Source organism: Prionailurus bengalensis, chromosome C1, assembly GCF_016509475.1.
Source record: "Prionailurus bengalensis isolate Pbe53 chromosome C1, Fcat_Pben_1.1_paternal_pri, whole genome shotgun sequence".
Classification (NCBI taxonomy): domain Eukaryota; kingdom Metazoa; phylum Chordata; class Mammalia; order Carnivora; family Felidae; genus Prionailurus; species Prionailurus bengalensis.
In genome coordinates, this window is record NC_057345.1 from 135,492,753 (window position 1) to 135,510,401 (window position 17,649).

Genomic DNA, 17,649 nt, shown 5'->3' on the forward strand with positions numbered 1-17,649 from the left:
TTAATTCAATCCATTCTAAGTATAAGCTGGGGTAAAGAGATAAATTCAACAGGTGTGAAAAAGATGGACTAAGGCAACTCAATAGCATTTGAGGTCTCTTAAGTTCATTTCTACCAAAGCAGCTTCACTATTTATAACTATTGGATATAAGATTACTCCCTAGATCCAAAAGGAGTGACTTTAGGAGGAAATAGGACAATATGGGGTGCCTGGGTGGCTCAGTCAGTTGGGCGTCAGACTCGATTTCAGCTCCGGTCATGATCCCAAGGTCATGGGATGAAGCCGTGTGTCGGGATCCTCACTAAGCATGGAACTTGCATAAGATTATCAATCTCATTCTCTCTCTCTCTCTCTGCCCCTCTCCCCCAGTCATGCTCTGTCTGTCTCTACGATTAAAATTAAATAAAATTAGAAAAAAAAAAACAATACTAACATCTATTAATTCAGATAACTAAAATCTAACCGCTGTGCAAAATATATTGGTTAATTTGTTTCCCATGCCAAATTTTAGGTGAAATTGTTGTGTTCATTTTTCCTTGCATGAGAAATATCATTAGGTTATTTTGTGCATAAGGATGTCCAGTGATCCAACCAGTAATGAAAAGACCATTGGCAAAAAGGAATGAATAAAGTTCTTCTAATTTTTTTAGGAGTTGCATTGAGATGGTTGCTATACCTGATGGATCATGAGTGGAGTCAAGAGCAGTGACCAGATCAAAGTCAGAACAGCTAAGCTGAAATATTCTCTCAAGTCAGAGCCTGCCCTACTTTGAGTGGAGGTTTTCTTGAAATCAAAATGGCTGGATGAGAAAGGCATACTTCATAGCTTCCAGTGTTCAATCCCAGAAATACCCAAACTTTTTAAAAAGGAATATTTTCAGGCTAATGGAATGATAAAGGCCTTATATGCAGAGAGAAGAAGATGGGTTTCGAAATTCAAGGACAAATTAAATCTAAAAATAGAAAAATGTAATTTATTTAGTGTTTCCCTTAAATAAACACATGAATGGATGTAATGTAATGAATATAGCATATGCCAGCAATAGTGATAATACCAAAGAGATTTAACGACTAATTTTGTAAGACTTATTTGGCTATTTCATTTGTGCAAACACTATCTTTTAGCACCCTTCATCCTCTGTGTTGTGGTTTATTGTACAACTAAAACTTCCATGCCATGATACTAGCCAAGAGGATCTGGAATAGAAGTGTTAGTAGACCCCTCTGGCTAAATTGGAGATAGGTGCAATGCCATTGAATGATGTGCACATGATTTTGCAGAAGTAACACCAGCACCAGGCATTTGCAAATGTGCCAAATTCTCCAAAACTTCTACACAGGGAAAATGTTTAAGGATAGAAATAGAAAACTATGCTTTAAACTAAAAGCAGCCTTGCAAGTAATTACATGCCTACTTGCTCAGAGTGATAAATTACACTTGCTCATGCTTTTTATACTTTTTCTATGACTTATGAGAAGGTTATAGGTAATCTTTTTCTTTCCATCGATACTAGTAAAGTTGCATCCAGTCCATACATGTTAGTCTGGAATAAAACAACTTTCAGTGTGATCTGGAGCCAAGACAGGTGGCGAGCGATCGCAGGAGCTAAGATGTTAGACTGAAAAATGGGGGGCGGGGAAAGGCAGTGGAGTAGAGAATCACTGAAGACCAGTTCATGCAAGTGGTAGTGCAGCTGTGCGGAATAAAATTCAACTGTGATCAAAATTGCAGTTGACAACCTGAAGACAAATGGAAGGCCAAGAGACAGACAGCTCATTGAGAAAGCTTGGCACCCACGAGTTTAGCCAGAGCACCATGCAAGGAAAATAGAATGCAGATGGAGAGAAAAGTAGCTGAGATATGGTAAGAGAAGGGACTGTAAACATCAAGTCCACCAGTTGAAGCCCAAGGCATTGTCATGGTCAGGAGGCTGTTTCTGCTGGGTTCAGAAGTGGTCCTCTGGGAATCAGGCAAGTTTCCTACCATCCTCATTATGAACATGACTTTCTCCTATAGCTACACGATTCACATGCCAGTGACCATCTTTTCACTACCTTCCCAGGTAAATTGCATTTGCTCCAAAACTACCCTCTAATCTACTCATCCAAGTCCAGAGGTCTTTTGTGGCCAGCTGTTCTCTCATAGTCACCATGGCACCATCACTCTCCTAAGCAAAGAATCATTTTTGATAAATCACCCAAATATGAATTCTGTTGATATTTTTCCTGGGAAGAGTGTCTTCCATTGCTTCCTCTACCCTAGTGCATACCTTGATTTTGTCTAGCCTTGGCCTAGCAAAGGGTGTCCACTGTGTCTCTTGTTCTTGTATAAAGTTATTCCAATGACTTCCTAAGAGGTTTCTCTAAGTTTTAGAATCTTAAGATTTAAAGATGTGTTTATGGACAGCTAGTATGACATCCCTCTCCTGTAAGAAATCCTTCTAAAGAAATCTTGGTTAATCAGACTCAATCTTTACTGTCCACCATAGGAGAAGTCTTGCTTAAAAATTATTTTTGTAATATTGATTCACAAATAGTTCTATTTGTCCTACTTCTATTCGTTGGAGAAATATATACAGCAACTCTTCTTTATGACAGATGAGAGTCTTTCTTTAATCTTTTCTTTCTATGGGTTAAATTACCCTGGTTCCTCCTTGCAATTAACTTGCAAGGTAATTTCTACAAATTTCACCATCCTAGCCATCTTTTTTGCATGTACTCTAGTCTGCCAATGCCCGTCTTCAAATGGGGAACCCAGACATGATATGCTAATAGAGACCAAACAATACTGAGAATCAAGGGATCATAATTTCCCACAAAAATAGATATTTTTAAAATCTGTGCAGCTTAATCTTGCTAGTTTTCTAATAGAGGCATTATACTCTCAACTCATATTGAGTGTATTATCAACTAATTTCCTCAACTCTTTATTTCCTATATGGTCAATACCTATTATTTTTTTATCTTCCAAAGGTAACCACATGGATAAAGAAGGATTACGACTTGATGTTCAAATATGACCCAAAGAACAATGCAAAATCAATAGATAGACCTGTGCTGCACCCAAATTTAATTAATGATAGTTTTCCTTTACCAAAGAATTCCAGAAATCATTTTTTTCAGTTTATTTCCATCTCAGTGGGGCAGAGACAACTCAGGGGGCAGGGGAGAGGTAGAATGGCATGAACACAGTTCAGGTGATAGGGACAGATCCAACAAATGGCAAGATTTTTCACCTGGATAAAAAAATTCATAAGGTTTAATAGGAAATACCTGGAAAGATAAACTTGGATGATATTACAGGACATTTAAAAAACAGACAGTGGCGTTTTGTTTTTATTCAGTAGGCACTGGGCAAAATTTAATGATAATTGAGCAAGTCAGTGACATAATAAGATAAACTACTAGTATTCATACAACAGATAACATAAAGTAATTCTTGCAGATAGCATCTCATTTAATCAGAACCCTGCCCTAGAAATAGTATTTCTACAGTGACAGGAAAGGTAGAGTCAAAACCAGCAAAAGCCACGTGAGCTAATGTGTGGGTTTCAACGAAGAAATAATGAAATCTTTAACCAGAATAGTGATGTCTAGAATAAAAGAAAAGAAAGCCAAGATGCACTTGACAATGAAGAAGTACCTAGATCTGGTAACTGATTGGATGTGGAAGCAACAAAGTAAAAGAAATCAATCATGACCATACAATTTTAATCTTAATAACTAGGAGAATGGTAGTCCTCTTAATAATAGTAGGAGGGGAACAGCAAAAGAAGCTGGAACATTTTTTATGGTGTTGGAAAATGACATACTATTTCTGGATATATTAACATGAATGTGTCCTCGGACATCTAATTAAAAAGGTTCCAGAGCAGAGAGTTGTATGTGTGTCACTTTGCGACCATATTGAGATTAGAGGTATTAAAGATAGAATATCTAAATGAAGTTATAGAAATAAATGAGAATTCCAAAGGAGAAAGGGTAAAAAGAGAAGGGAAAGGTAGTAAGAAGGACTTCCAAAAAGGAATAAGAGCACCATCAGCAGAATAGGAAGTGAGCTCACATTGAGTTGTTATTACAGACAATAAAGGATGGAAGACAGGCGCAGTGTGTGGGCGCAAGCAGGAGGATTTCATGTTGCAGAGTATCTGAAAATGATAGAGCTCCAGAAGATTCTGGAATCTGCGATTCGACTTCGCCCTGCCACTAGGACAGATCTGTTTGCTGTGTGGGGAGAAAGTTCACTGGGGCAACAGAATACTGGTGTGGTTTAGAGAGGCAGTTAGCTCTGTTCAGAATTAAGTGCCCTGCTGGAGAATCCAAAAACCAGTGATAATGAGATATCCAAAACGTAGAGATATTGGAGGCACATGCCAGGGGCATTCATCTCTCAGGGTTTAGGAGAATGTTCATGATTAGGCTACAGTACAGAGGTGGGCTCTACTCCCTGGGGGACAATGGCAGTAAAAGGTGAGCTCCCAATACTGGAGGACATGAGATTCTACACAGATTCTAAAACGTTGATTCTAGTACAAGAAAGAAAATGAAGAGTCAGAAATTGGGCAATTATTATCAGAATTTTTAATTAAAGTCAAGGCTAAAAGAGAGGCATGAGTTACAAATTGCTTAGCTGGGACTAGTCCAATAGGCTAGAAATCTATATTTCTGCCTATGCTTAGGATGGCCTCTGGAATCCAAAGCAAGTTCAAACCTTCAGAGACTTCCAGGGGCCACAGTTATGAAGACCTTTCAGATTGCAGGGACTGAATTTGACAATGAAATGCATAGGGATGTCTTTAGGAATAATAGCTTCAACCAGGATGTATGGTAGCTGGTATGAAAGTCAAAATTTCAAGGAATAAAGGAACAAGTGAGTGAAAAAGAATGTAATGCAGGGAAATAACTAACTCCGACGGGAGTTGGTACCATAAGAGAGAAGGAGCAGGGAGAGGGAGAAGAGAGAGAGAGAAGACAGAAGTTGAGAAAGTAGTAAGGTCCAGAGAAAGATTTCTGTTCGTATGTCTAGGTGAGAAAATCTAAAACATCTATAAACAGAAAGAAGGAGCCAATGGAAAGAGCCAATGGAATGTTATTCATGAAATTGTAGGATCTCGAAGTGGAAGAGAAGGGAATGAGGGCACACAAAGTGTCTAGGCAAAGAGCCCATGTGAAGCTGCCTCCTCTGAGAAGAGGCCCAGGGCAATGAGAGTACTAGACAAGAGTCCAAAGGCCTGCATGGTAGTCCTAGTGCTGCCCTCAGTTCACCATGCTAGCTAGCCCTCTCTCTGAGCCTCTGTTTGCTCAGGAATAGGGAAGGTGGCCTAGATCCTTCTGGCTCGTAGGTGATCAAGAACAGGTAGAACATAAAGACATGAAGGGGGAGAAGAAGGACAAAGAGAAAGATCTGAGTGGCCCCAGTGTTCTCAGGAAATGAGGAAGCAGCATACCCCAATGATGGTGACGGTGGGGTCACAGAATGCAAATCAGCTGAAGGAACACCAGAGCGTAGAAAGGCGATGCTTGGCACAGTGGCGAAAACCTTGGCAGGCAGGCCAGTTCTGTATTCTGGCTCAGCCACCTGTAAACTGTGGGATGTTGGACAAACTACGTAATGTCTCTAAACCTGCCTCTTCATCTATAAAATGAGGACCGTGGTTCCCTTGTGATTGGCATAAACTATAGGATTAGTGAAGCAATTCGACAAGAGATATATATATATATATATATATAGCGCTTACTATATTGCCAGGCTTGTAAGTGTGCTCAAACAAGCTCAATACAGTTGAAATAAATAAGAGGACACAACTGAGGGGAAATAATAGAAAATTCATAGTGACTTCCAACCACTAGAATTTCACAACATTCTCCTGTACTGTCACCTTGAAGTAAGAGAAGGTAAGGCAGTTAATGAAAAGGATTCATAGTATAGTGGAAGCAGAGGGAGAAGTTACAGCGTCTGGAGGCTGCCTTCCAGAAGCAGGGGGGTGCCTAAAAAACAGACCAGGGGCATCTGGGTGGCTCAGTTGGTTAAACACCTGACTCCTAGTTTCGGCTCACGTCATGACCTCAGGGTTTGTGAGTTTGAGCCCCATATCCAGCTCTTTGCTGGTGTGCAGAGCCTGCTTGGGATTCTCTCTGTCTGCCCCTCCTCCATTTGCACTTGCACGTGTGCCCATGCACTCTTGCTCTCTTTCTCTCTCTCAAAATAAATACTAAACTTAAAAAAATAAATAAATCACAGACCTGCAGGCAGGAAACAAAAAGGGAAAGGCCATTTGACAGGGAAACCAGAGGAAGTTCACCATTCAAGGGGCCAAATGCCTGGGGAGTGTGACTCTCCTGTTTAAAGGCTATTGGGTGAAGCAGGAGGTTTAGAAGCTGTGATCAGGAAAAAGGCATAACAAAGTTTTTAAAAATAAAAAGAAATAGAAATTTAAAAAAAGGGGGACAGAGCAAGATGCAGGGATATTTTCTAAAATGAAAAATCAAAAAAAAAAACCCTGTATTTTCTAACAAATTACTTTGATTGTGGGTTTTATACTTCTTGACTGTTTTGCCACCTGCATGTATTATTAGTTAAGTCAAAATATTGAATGAAGACAAAGTAAATAAGACACAGTGAGAGCATTAGAAAGGGAGTGGTTCCCGTGATGGCTTGGCCCCTTGAGTCCTCGTCTTGTGGGGAAGGGAAAGTCAAGTTGTCTGGACATACAGACGCTAAGGGCCCTCACCCTGTACTGGGCGTGTTTGCCTTTCTCATAAATTTGAAGAGGCACTCCCAAGTATTTTCAATGCTGATGATAGGATAACCATATAAGTAAGCCTAGTGAGAACCTCCATCTACATTCAGGAGCAATTGCCTCAATTATCATAACTTACCAAACACTTCATCAAGTGCCAGGCACCATTCAACCCAGTCTTATTTAATCCCCACTATAAGACCCTAGGAGAAAGGAACCAGGACTTTGCACATTTGACAAATAAACCAAAGCACAGGGATGTAACGTCACCTGCCTGAAGTCACTGAGCTGGGCAACAGGAGAACCAAGAGTGACTCCTCAGACCATGCACCTAACTGTCATGGGGAAACTTCACAACGCAGGCACGTTCTCAGTAAATAGCTTTATATTTTTTCATTCAAAAGACAATGCATGAATCACAATTGTTTTTTTCTCTTAATATCTCACTTTATGCAATTCTAACAACCCATGTTTATCTGAGTGACTTCTGATATTCGCTTGTAGTCTTGGAATCTTTTCTGGAAGAGTGTGTTTGGAGGTCCAAGGTAGAAAAATTAAAATAAAATGGTAACTTCAAAACGTTGTACAAAAGTTGCACAAAATCTCAGTTTTCCGAGATAGTAAATGCTGAAAAACTTAGCTATAAAGTCCTAAAAATGTAACTGTAGCTTGCTAACACTATTAAATATGTATACTGTGGTCTTTTTGACAATTGTATTAATCCTTTTACAAAGCCTTCAGAAGTTCCATCACAGAAGCATGGATGCTGTTTTGATCTATTTATTACTCTTAAGTGTTCAGAGAACTGTCCCTATTTTCTAATTAACACTTTTAAAGATAAAAAGCCATGTATTAAATCAATCTGAATGATGGTTGTTTGTGAATCCCACAAGATAAGGCAATTTGCATGTTCACTTTGTACTTACAAACTAAATCTGCACATCTCCAAAGCAGCCCCTTATAATGTAAACCTTTTGTGAGTATTTGTAACTTGAAAGAAAGTTTGGCCTACTACAGAAACAGTGCCAATTATCTAAAGGGTTTCGTTACCGAACATGATTAAGATACAAAGATATTGGGTTGTTATTTCATATTGTTTGCTATGGAACTTGAAGAAACGACTTTTAAAACATCTAGGATTACAGATTACTACTACCTTTGTGTGGGGAACGAACACAACTCATTTCCCCCAATGGTTAACTGCTTTCAAAAGTAACCAGTTGCCACTCAATTGGGGTAAAATTCCTTTGATATGAATTAAATTGCTTGCTGATGAAATGCACCTTTCAGCGACCTGTTTGAGTTTCAGCGGATGCTGGAGCACACTTCGTGACGTGAATTCCAGGGTTAGTGCTAAATCACAGTGGTGATTTGTTATTGGATTTTCAGTACTGATGAGTCAGCGCCGTAAGATGTTTACCAAATTAGAATTTCAAGAACAATGGCACTGTTCTCATTAAATGGAAGCTTTTGTTGCCGATATAGGCTATTATTTCCACATGGTTTTGGTGTGGTGTGTTCACACTTGCGGCACTCATCAGCTAGGGTTTCTTTGCTTTTGCAGTATCTGTCTTCGTTGGGCTTTACGTGCTCAATCAACTTTGAAACCGTGTGTCAAAGCCCCAGTTTTCAAAATTCAGAAAAGGATCCTTTATCTTTTCTAAACAGTTCAACCTGTGCTTTCCCCTTTGCCAAATGCCTCAAGAAACCAGAACTATCGTGTTGGCTAGTGAAACTGGGATCAGATTTTTCTCCTTTTTCTAAGGAAAATAAAAGCCCATGCCTTACATCCATGGACCTCTCTGGAATGATTCGGCAAAAGGTAAGATGTGAAAATAGCTTTTGAGACCCTGGGTTCTGAGATGGTCAGAAGGTGATGCTGATGTCTCCTGACAAAAAAGCAGATGATTTTTTTTTTCCACTTCTTTTATTTGGCGAATATTTGTTGAGCATCCAAGGCATGTCCGGTCCAGTGCCGTTATAACTGCTAGAGGCGCATCAGATATAAATGTAAGCATGAAATCCCTGTTTTCATGTAGGTTACTTTCTAAAAAAGAAGACAAGCATAAAACAAATAACTCAATAAATACATAAAATAATGCCCGCTCACAATTTCTAGAGGTGCTGGATGTGTCCACTGTCACTGAAGTGCTTCAAACTTCAGCAAAAGTGAGTGAAAGAAGGCTTGCTTATCCCAAGACCAATTTCGAACTTATTTTAACAAGAAAAAGCTTCATACATCTTTAATACAACTGCTTCTTAGGAGCCCATGTGCAGTCTTCATATTTTAGGTTCCATTATAAATTTTACCTAATTCTAGCACTTTCCAGCACTTTATATTCTGAATCCAAATTGAAATGATCACAGGGTGTGTCATTGCTGACCATTCTGGGTCATGTTTAGTTGTGATTGAGCCCATAGAAAGAGCAACTAGACCATCTTTTTTAGGCCTTGTTCGTCACTATTAGTAGATGATTAACAAAATCATACTTTTTTTTCTCTATTATGTCATGATTACAATGAGACTAAGTGTGGACAAATAAACCATATTAAGAACTCAAACGCTAAAGCAACGGATCTCTGCATTTGGCTTGTGTTCCCACCGCAAAACACGTGGTAAAAGATGTTCACACGTGGGGCAGAGTTTCAGGGACATTTAAGGATTTGTGCAATCCCCACAACTCTAGCTAAATCACTCAAGACTGCAAATGGGAGGGGCACCTGAGTGGCTCAGTCGGTTAAGAGTCGGACTCTTAGTTTCACCTCAGGTCATGCTCTCACGGTGTGTGAGTTCAAGCCCCGCGTCAGGCTCCGTGCTGACAGTGCAGAGCTTGCTTGGGATTCTCTCTCTCTCCCTCTCTCTCTGCACCTCCCCCACTCACTCTCTCTGTCTCTCTCAAAAATAAATAAATAAAACTTTTTTAAAAAATTAAAAAAAAAGACTGCAAATGGGAATATGAGTGAGAAAGCAATTATTGTAGGAGTAACTTTGGATCTTCTGCTCTAATTTATTTTTAAGTAAATCGATTGAAAACAATTACTTATCACAAATTACACGTGAACCACCTCCCAAGGAATCACAACAAGCACATATGCACCGCAACAGTGTATTTAGAACCGCTGACCCAGATAAACGAAATTCTAAAGTTGGATAATCATAGGTGCTCTGAATTTTTAGAAACTCATTATATAGCTAAATACCAATCACCAAAGCCAACCAGTGCCATAATTTAAGCACTTAATTGGCTTTATTCCTGTATACTTTTCTCCTACTTGGCTTTCTTTCTCTCCTCCGTCCGAAAGATTTGATGATAGAGGGGGTGGGGTAGCTGGTTAGCTCTCCCTAAAGCCGGTATTTCCCCTTCCCTGCAGTCTCTGTGTCTCTCAGACCACCACTGACAAGTGTTGATATGTGGAAGTAGTCGCCTCAGGTCGACTGTTCCTGCAGCCAAGCTGGGAGCAGTCACTTCGCTGGAAAGCTCTGTGGTCCCTGCCAGCATCTCTGGTCCACAGATGTCTCAGGATGCAACCCCGCCCTTCCTTGGTTGCAGCAGTGGGGCTTGCAAATGATCCGCACACCAGAGTTGTAACCGACCTTAAGGTGGACCTCCACAAAAGGTAGGAAACTTGTTGGCTTCGGAAAAAAAAAAATTTAATATTTGACACACTCATAAAAATTTGAGAAAGAATTCCTTCCTTTTTCAATTCAGGTAGGAAAGTTTTATTGTATCTGTGAATGAATCCTTTGCTTCTTTGGGGGTAAATGCGGTTTTACACACCCTAGGTTTACCCATAAATCCTTCCAAAAATGCGAACTGAAAGCACACTTTCCTTCTCATTAAATTCTATTATACCAAAAGAAAGATCTAAGTGTAACTGTAACAGGATCTAAGCGGTGCTGTAAACCAGAACTACAGGACCGCCTTGTAAACAGTACAACATGAGAACACTTGAGAAGGTCTGTCTCTCCATTCTGACTCGATAGACGATGGCTGTGTGAAGTCCAATCTATACATTACGTTAGTTTCTTAAACCCAAACAGCATGACTGTGTAGCCTTTTTAATGATTGTGATACAGGGAACATGTTTGAGAGAAAATGAAATCATTAAATAAGATTTCTCTAGAAATCTCTTTGACAGGCAGCATTGTTGGAACTTTTTCACATTTTAGTGCATAAGTAAAAACTGTAGAATTTAGGATGTCCATGGGCATTAAGAAAAAGCTTGGCTTAAAGGTCAGGTTTTTGTTTTTGTTTTGTTTTGTTTTTAATTCAACAAGAGAAAGGGAAATTTAGGAGAAGAAAAAAAGAAAAACAGAAGGAAAGGAGAGAGGATAAAGAAATAGAACAGAAGGAAGCCAAAACCGAGCAAAGAGAGATGGAAGGGAGGAAGAAAGGCAGAGAGGGGGAGAGGCGAAAGAGAAGAATAGAATATGGAAGGTAAATATACTGACAGCACAGCGACTGAAACACACTGAACTTTCGGAGAGGATCAGCAAAAAGATTGAAAGCTCAGGTGTTTCTGTAATGGTGATACACTGGGAAAATTCACACTGTTAAATGAGCCTCAGATTCTCACTTCTACCTGCATGAAACAGAAACACACTGTTAGTATGCTGGGCTGTAATAGAAACGATGCCAAAAGGGGTGTGGGGCTGGAAAACTTGTGAGAACCTTGGGTCTTGTGCTCCTCCACCGCTAAATTATAGAATTTGTCCATTTATACTTCATATGCTCTCGAATATTGCATATTCTGTTTGTTGCATATTTTGATTGAATAATTTTAAAAACATGCCACTCTTTTTATGAGGAAATTATTTTTAACACATGATAAAAATTCAGTGTTAATTTTTTTCCCATTGAGAAATAGTTTCAAGGTTAAATACTCAAATCCAGTTCATGATCTTGGGGATTAGAAGTCAGCAAAATGTTGACATAATGATGCAACACTAGAAACAGGGAAAGCATTTGCGTGAAGGCTAGGATACGGGTCTTGGAAGGACGGGCTAGGATGCTCGGAAGAAGGCATAAAACTAAAGAAGATACTTGATTACCCTATTACCGTGCAGATGTAAAACAACAAACCCAACAGCCATGTTTCAGATCATGCTATATTATACAAGCATTTGCTTCATAAACTTGCTATGTACATGCCATATCTGAATGTCTGTAAGAGAAAGCTGTCCTATAATTACAAACTTATTTTATACAAAAAATCTTTAGTTCCACTGTAAATGTTTTTGTTAATGGCGATGGCATTGGCAAAAACTTTTCCATCTTTATAATATCAGTTTATACTGACCACATGGTTAGAGATGAAGATTTCTAAGATTTTTGCCTAACACATGTACATGTTTCTATTTCCACAAGTATAAATTATTTATTCATCTGGATCTCCATTCATCATTCTCAAAATGGAGAAAATATAGAAAATGTATGTATTATGGATTTGCCTGTCTGCACTCTATTAGAGAGCAATCCTTGCCCACATTTAAGGATTTACTTAAAGAGAATTTAAATATAAACAGATTCATATGCACGTGCATACATAATGGAAGAATGGAAAAAGCAGGAAATGTTATGAGATTTCCTTTCTAATTTTTTTCTACAAAGAACCACTTCTTACATGTATGGGGTTTGGGGTATTCTTTCTTAAACAGATATTCATTCTTTTCTCTTATCAGTACCATGCACTAAGAGCAAAGGATGCTGTATTTGTAATTTTCGTGGGGTTTTTTCTTGGTGTTTGTGCCTGATTAACCACAGAGTTACTGTAGTAGCTCTATGTTGGCTGCTTGCACTGCCCAAAAGTAAAGTAGTGAAGTCCAAATGCTCAAAGAAAGCATAACTTTAGGACAAAGGTGGATGCTGTCGTATGAAGAGTACCTGATTTGGGCTTCAGGGGTGGTAAGGAGGGTGGAAGGGAAGTGACGCTTTACTTTCTTTAACCTGGTTTGTCCATGCATCTTTGCACAGTGTATGTACTTCTAAGATGCAAATATATGTGCAAATCCTCGGAAGGCTAAGCCATGTCATTCGTTTTTAGTGGTGCGTTATTGTTATGCATATATACCAGTTTTGCCAAAAATTCCCCATTACTTCGTCATCAAATAATAACAAACTGTGAGGGCTAGTTCTGCACCAGCACTTGAATTTCCTCCTGAAAAATTGGCCTGCTTTCTTTTCGGTCTGTGGGCACCCAGGCCAATATCACTCATGTCTTGTTACATAACAAAAGAAAATAAAGGCAACTTGAACAGTAATCTGGCTTGGCCTGTTTATTCTGGACACCATTTTGACCTGCACGACTCAGACTACAGGCATTGTTTCCTGGTGTCCCTATAAATGGAAAAACAAGGCAACTGAATATGCCAACCCCTTAGTTCTAGCTCTTTGCCAAATCCTCTCAGAGATTTGGCCAACTATCCTCACCCATTTATGGAACGATGTGTGGCCTTACTAAGAAAATTCTCACCATCCCATTCAGCCTCCTTCTTCTAAATCTGTGCACAAATCATGGCCGGCTAACGAGCAGAGTGAGTGTTTTACTTTGCATGTCAAAGACTGCTGAACATGCCATTTCTTCTTTGAAAGGCATCAATACACTGGCATCCCAGGTACCTCCCCGTGGAGGATTACCAAAGTCTGGCTACAATCAACACCCTGTCCTAATCCTGAATGAGTGTCATATCTCTTGAACAGGTGCTGGGACCAAAGACCAGGACCAGCTGTAACTCTCTCAGCCTTTTTCACGAGATAATAAGAATTTTCGGCAGGCTTGACGGAAATTTTGAGACTCGCTGAATTGATAAATGTCAAATAAGTGGGGAAAGGAAGTGAGTGGTTTACGCATTGATTTGTCATCAATGGAGCTGTAGATCAGATGGCAACGTGATCATTTTTAGAGCAGCTCTCGTCTTCCTCTGCTCAAATGCACCAAATGAAGCGCCCATTTGCTGACTAGAAATTCACAGTTGAGGTCGACTGGTGATGCAGTGCGAAGAAGCCTGTTCTGTTCCTCTGCTCACGAATAAGCCGTGCCAACCTTCACCTTTAAATAGCTCCACATTTAATTATGCAATACTTAGGAATAAAGTTCAGTCACGGTTCACTAATAATTCGTTCCCACCTAAGAGTGGGGTGGGGGGGGAGAAAGAAAAGAGAAAGAAAGGAAAGGAAAAAACCCCACAAAATTTAGCAGTCACTAACTCTTCAAAAGAAAAAAAAAAATGGACAACTCAGTGCCAGGTTATGAAATAAAACAAAGCATTTATCTGAGGGAGAATTATAATAGTTTAAGCTACTTATAATAAAAATAAACTAAAAAAATTTTAAAGGGTGGTATTCTAAAACCTTAGGGAGTTATGGATTAACTTAAGCCAACAGAACCCAAAGAAGGTACAGTAGCTACTTTCTTGAAAACAAAACAATCTTTTCGTTCCTGCCATTTGTCTGAATTCTTCCTTCGGGCAAGCTGGACAGCTGCACTAGTAGGTTTTTTAGTCATGGGTTATAAGCCCCACCTGGCTAGATTTGTTTAGCAGACAGCTGGCAGAATTAAATAAAAAGAATGGGACACAAAATGCTTCCCCAAAAAAGCTGAGAGAATACTTTTTGGATGTTTTAGCCTTTTCGAGGTTTATGGTTTTCTCTCTACTTTTTTTTCTTGTCTATGTTCACATACCACTATATGTGAATGTATGTCGTAGATACTTTCTCTCAATTATAACACCAAGGCTGAGGTAAAAATGCAGCATAAATGAAAACATCAAGTAAGCATGTCTTGAACGACTTTTTTTTTCCTTTTTAGTTAGAAATACCAATTTGCAGTTTATAAGTCCCCAAGAATGACATCAGTTTTAAATTAGCGTTTTTTTATTTCTACATTTTCTTTGCTATTTTTTAAAGCCAATAAAATAGATTTTCTTCATCTGGAATGTTCTTTCTAGCTTAAAGATAAGAAGGAGTCTAAATTGTGGGAATGGCATCCTTCTGCATCTGTTTCTCTCACAAACCTATCAAATATCTAATTTTTGGCATGACTGCTGGCTCCGACAGGGGATGACATAAACCAGCTTTGTGGTTACATGTTTCACTTTTAATCTCATGGAAATAAAAATCAGCTCTGAAATGTCCCTTTACATGTGACAATTTGGGACTCTTTTCCAAAAGCCCAGGCAGAGGGGCGTTAACCTGGTTAAGCTTAACACACAGCATATGCAGAAGTGTCATGCATTTTTGTGCTAAAAGGCACAAAGCAAACCTGCCTTCAGTAGAGGTTGGTTCCCCTCAGAAGCACGGACCACAAACAATGGGACCTGTATGACTCAGTGGCAGCAAGTTGCTAAAGAATGACCGAAAGGCATACCAGGATGGGAGATGAAATCGCTCACATCTTCTGTGTGTTTTGTCTCTTTCCATAAATGCAGCAGAACTAGTGGAATATTTCAACCATCATGGGTTTGCTACTTAGCAGGGGGAGAATCCAGCTTTTCACTAAACACAGTAAATATAGTATGGAAGGCTCAAAAAAACCAAAATGGTTTGGACATGATCCTGATTGGAGGAACTCCATGAAAATGGATTCCAACTGCTTATAAATGAGCAAGGGGGTGGGGGTGTGCTGGTTTTAAAGACAGCATGGCAGAGAAGCATTAATGCTGATACCCAGCTAGCACCTATGAGACAACAATGATTTGCTGCCACACCACGCGTAAAACTACTCAGAAGTTGAAATCTATTTAGACAGCCCGTGGAAATGTTCTGAATATTAAGGACCAGGCCAGGAAACAAACTCTTTAATTCATGACCTAATACTTGCTTTCCAGAGCAAAAGCCTGACTTGGCCCCTCTCCACCCAGCCTATACATCTCTCCATGCAATGTAGACTTTATGGAGCCAGGCATGATCTGTTCATTGCAGAGGCCTGATTCTCCCTAAGCACTGATATCAATATCATACATTTCAAATACAAGGGAGGCCTGGGCAGGCTTAATCCCCCGGGTCCAAGTAAACCGAGTGTGGTCTCTAGGGAGGCTGTTGGCATACAGCAAAAAGACAGTGTTACTGTATATGTTTTCATATGGTTAGCAAAATGGGTCCCCATCAAAGACTGAGAAAACAGGCATGGTGAGAAGGGAGGAATGAGGTCACTCTAGGTTTCTGTCTGACCCTTGAAGACAATCCAATCTTGGCTGTCATCTGACAGTGTTCTATTTAGTTTGATAGATACAATTACATCTATCTGGCCAGATAATTACAGTGCTGTGCATCTTCCATGTAGTGGTGGCTTAGCAGAATTAAAAGCTATAAAATCCTTTTGTGCGTGCTAGGGAGCCTCTCTTTTTCTTCCTAATACAGATCTCCTCTCCCCCATTCCCTCTGCCCAAGCAAAAGAAGGGGGAAAGAATTCCCTGTAAATTGTAGATTGTGATTCTGAAGTGTCTGTAAACTTTCATATGAGTCCATCAGATCTGTCCTAGATCAACTTGTGTCTCAGCCAACTTCTTTATGAAAGAAAATTGATTCTTGTTTACTCCTTTCAGTAAAGAGAATCATGATGAATTTTAATAGGATAACCCCCTACTGCTAGAAAATCTCCCTCCTTTGGGTATGGGAGCTTTGAAATCCGTAAATCAGAAATAAGCTTAGATTCTTTTTTAGTATTATAGACAAAAATAAAAGATCTCTACAAGTTTCAAGCTCAACCTTAATAATTGCTCAACAGCCATATTTTGGGGGAAGGGTTGTTTTCATGACCCCAATAAGTAGTACTTACTCTGATACTTTGCTAAAAGATCCTTTAATTACAAATTGGCCTGCAATTGTTAAAGGAATCACCCACCACCAATAATATTTTATTTCTGGATGAAAATTAATATCGTCCCTTACTATTTTAGCCCACCTAAGCATTTAATTGGGGATGGTGTATACTACTTAGTAAAATGAATACTCCTGGGAGGAAAAAAAGAGTAATTCTCTAAATGTTAATTCTATTCATTGAAAACCATGAGAGAAGAAGTTTATTATTTTGGACAGAGGTAAATATATTGCTATGGGAATACTCTAGGGTAGACTCCATAGGTATTCTTCAAGATATCATAATGTCTCATGTTTAGCAAACAGAAAATTTACTGCATTATTTGTTGAGTCAAAAGGTACTTACTACATATTCTTGGGAAGATGATTTTTTTTTAATTTTTAGAGTTAAATTTATAACCTAACAGATTACTAATTTCTTCCACCATGTAGAGTTTCAAGTCACTAATTAACTAATCCATTAAATGTATGTTTTCCACACTTAAGGAACCAAAGAAACCTGCAGGCTCTATGTATTCACCCAGGGATCACTTTCCTAGTGGTGAAATGAAACCAGCTTCTTTGTGGAATGGAGCGATCACTGGATGCCAGTAACACTACCCTACAATGTGTAGAGGGGGAAATGAAGGCTAGCTCATCCAAAGGAAGCTACAGGGGAATTTTAGATCAGCAGAATGCAATTATCCAAGTTGGAATTGTTCCAGGACACCAAAAGCGAACTTTAAAGGTAGGTAAATTGAATAGCATTTCTCCTCAATTGCAGGGCAAGGAACCACATCCCTGACAAGACTTGTGCTTGTTCTCTTTGTCTTTGCTCTGTGAATACTAGTGGCCAAGGTCCTGGCCACTGTCGTAGGAAATGGAATGTGTAGATCATCTGAGCAGAATGGAGGGCATCAGATCTAGTAATAGGCAGCCTCCACTATTCAGCTATCTAAAAAGTGAAAGAAGCCATTTTTAGAAGCTGTTTCAAGACATAATGTATTTGTTGATCAGGTATTTAGGAAAACTGGATTTCTCCAGCCCCTCCTGCATCTAAATGGGACCACATGACTGACTTCTGTCCGGTCAATGGGATGTGAGCAGAAGTA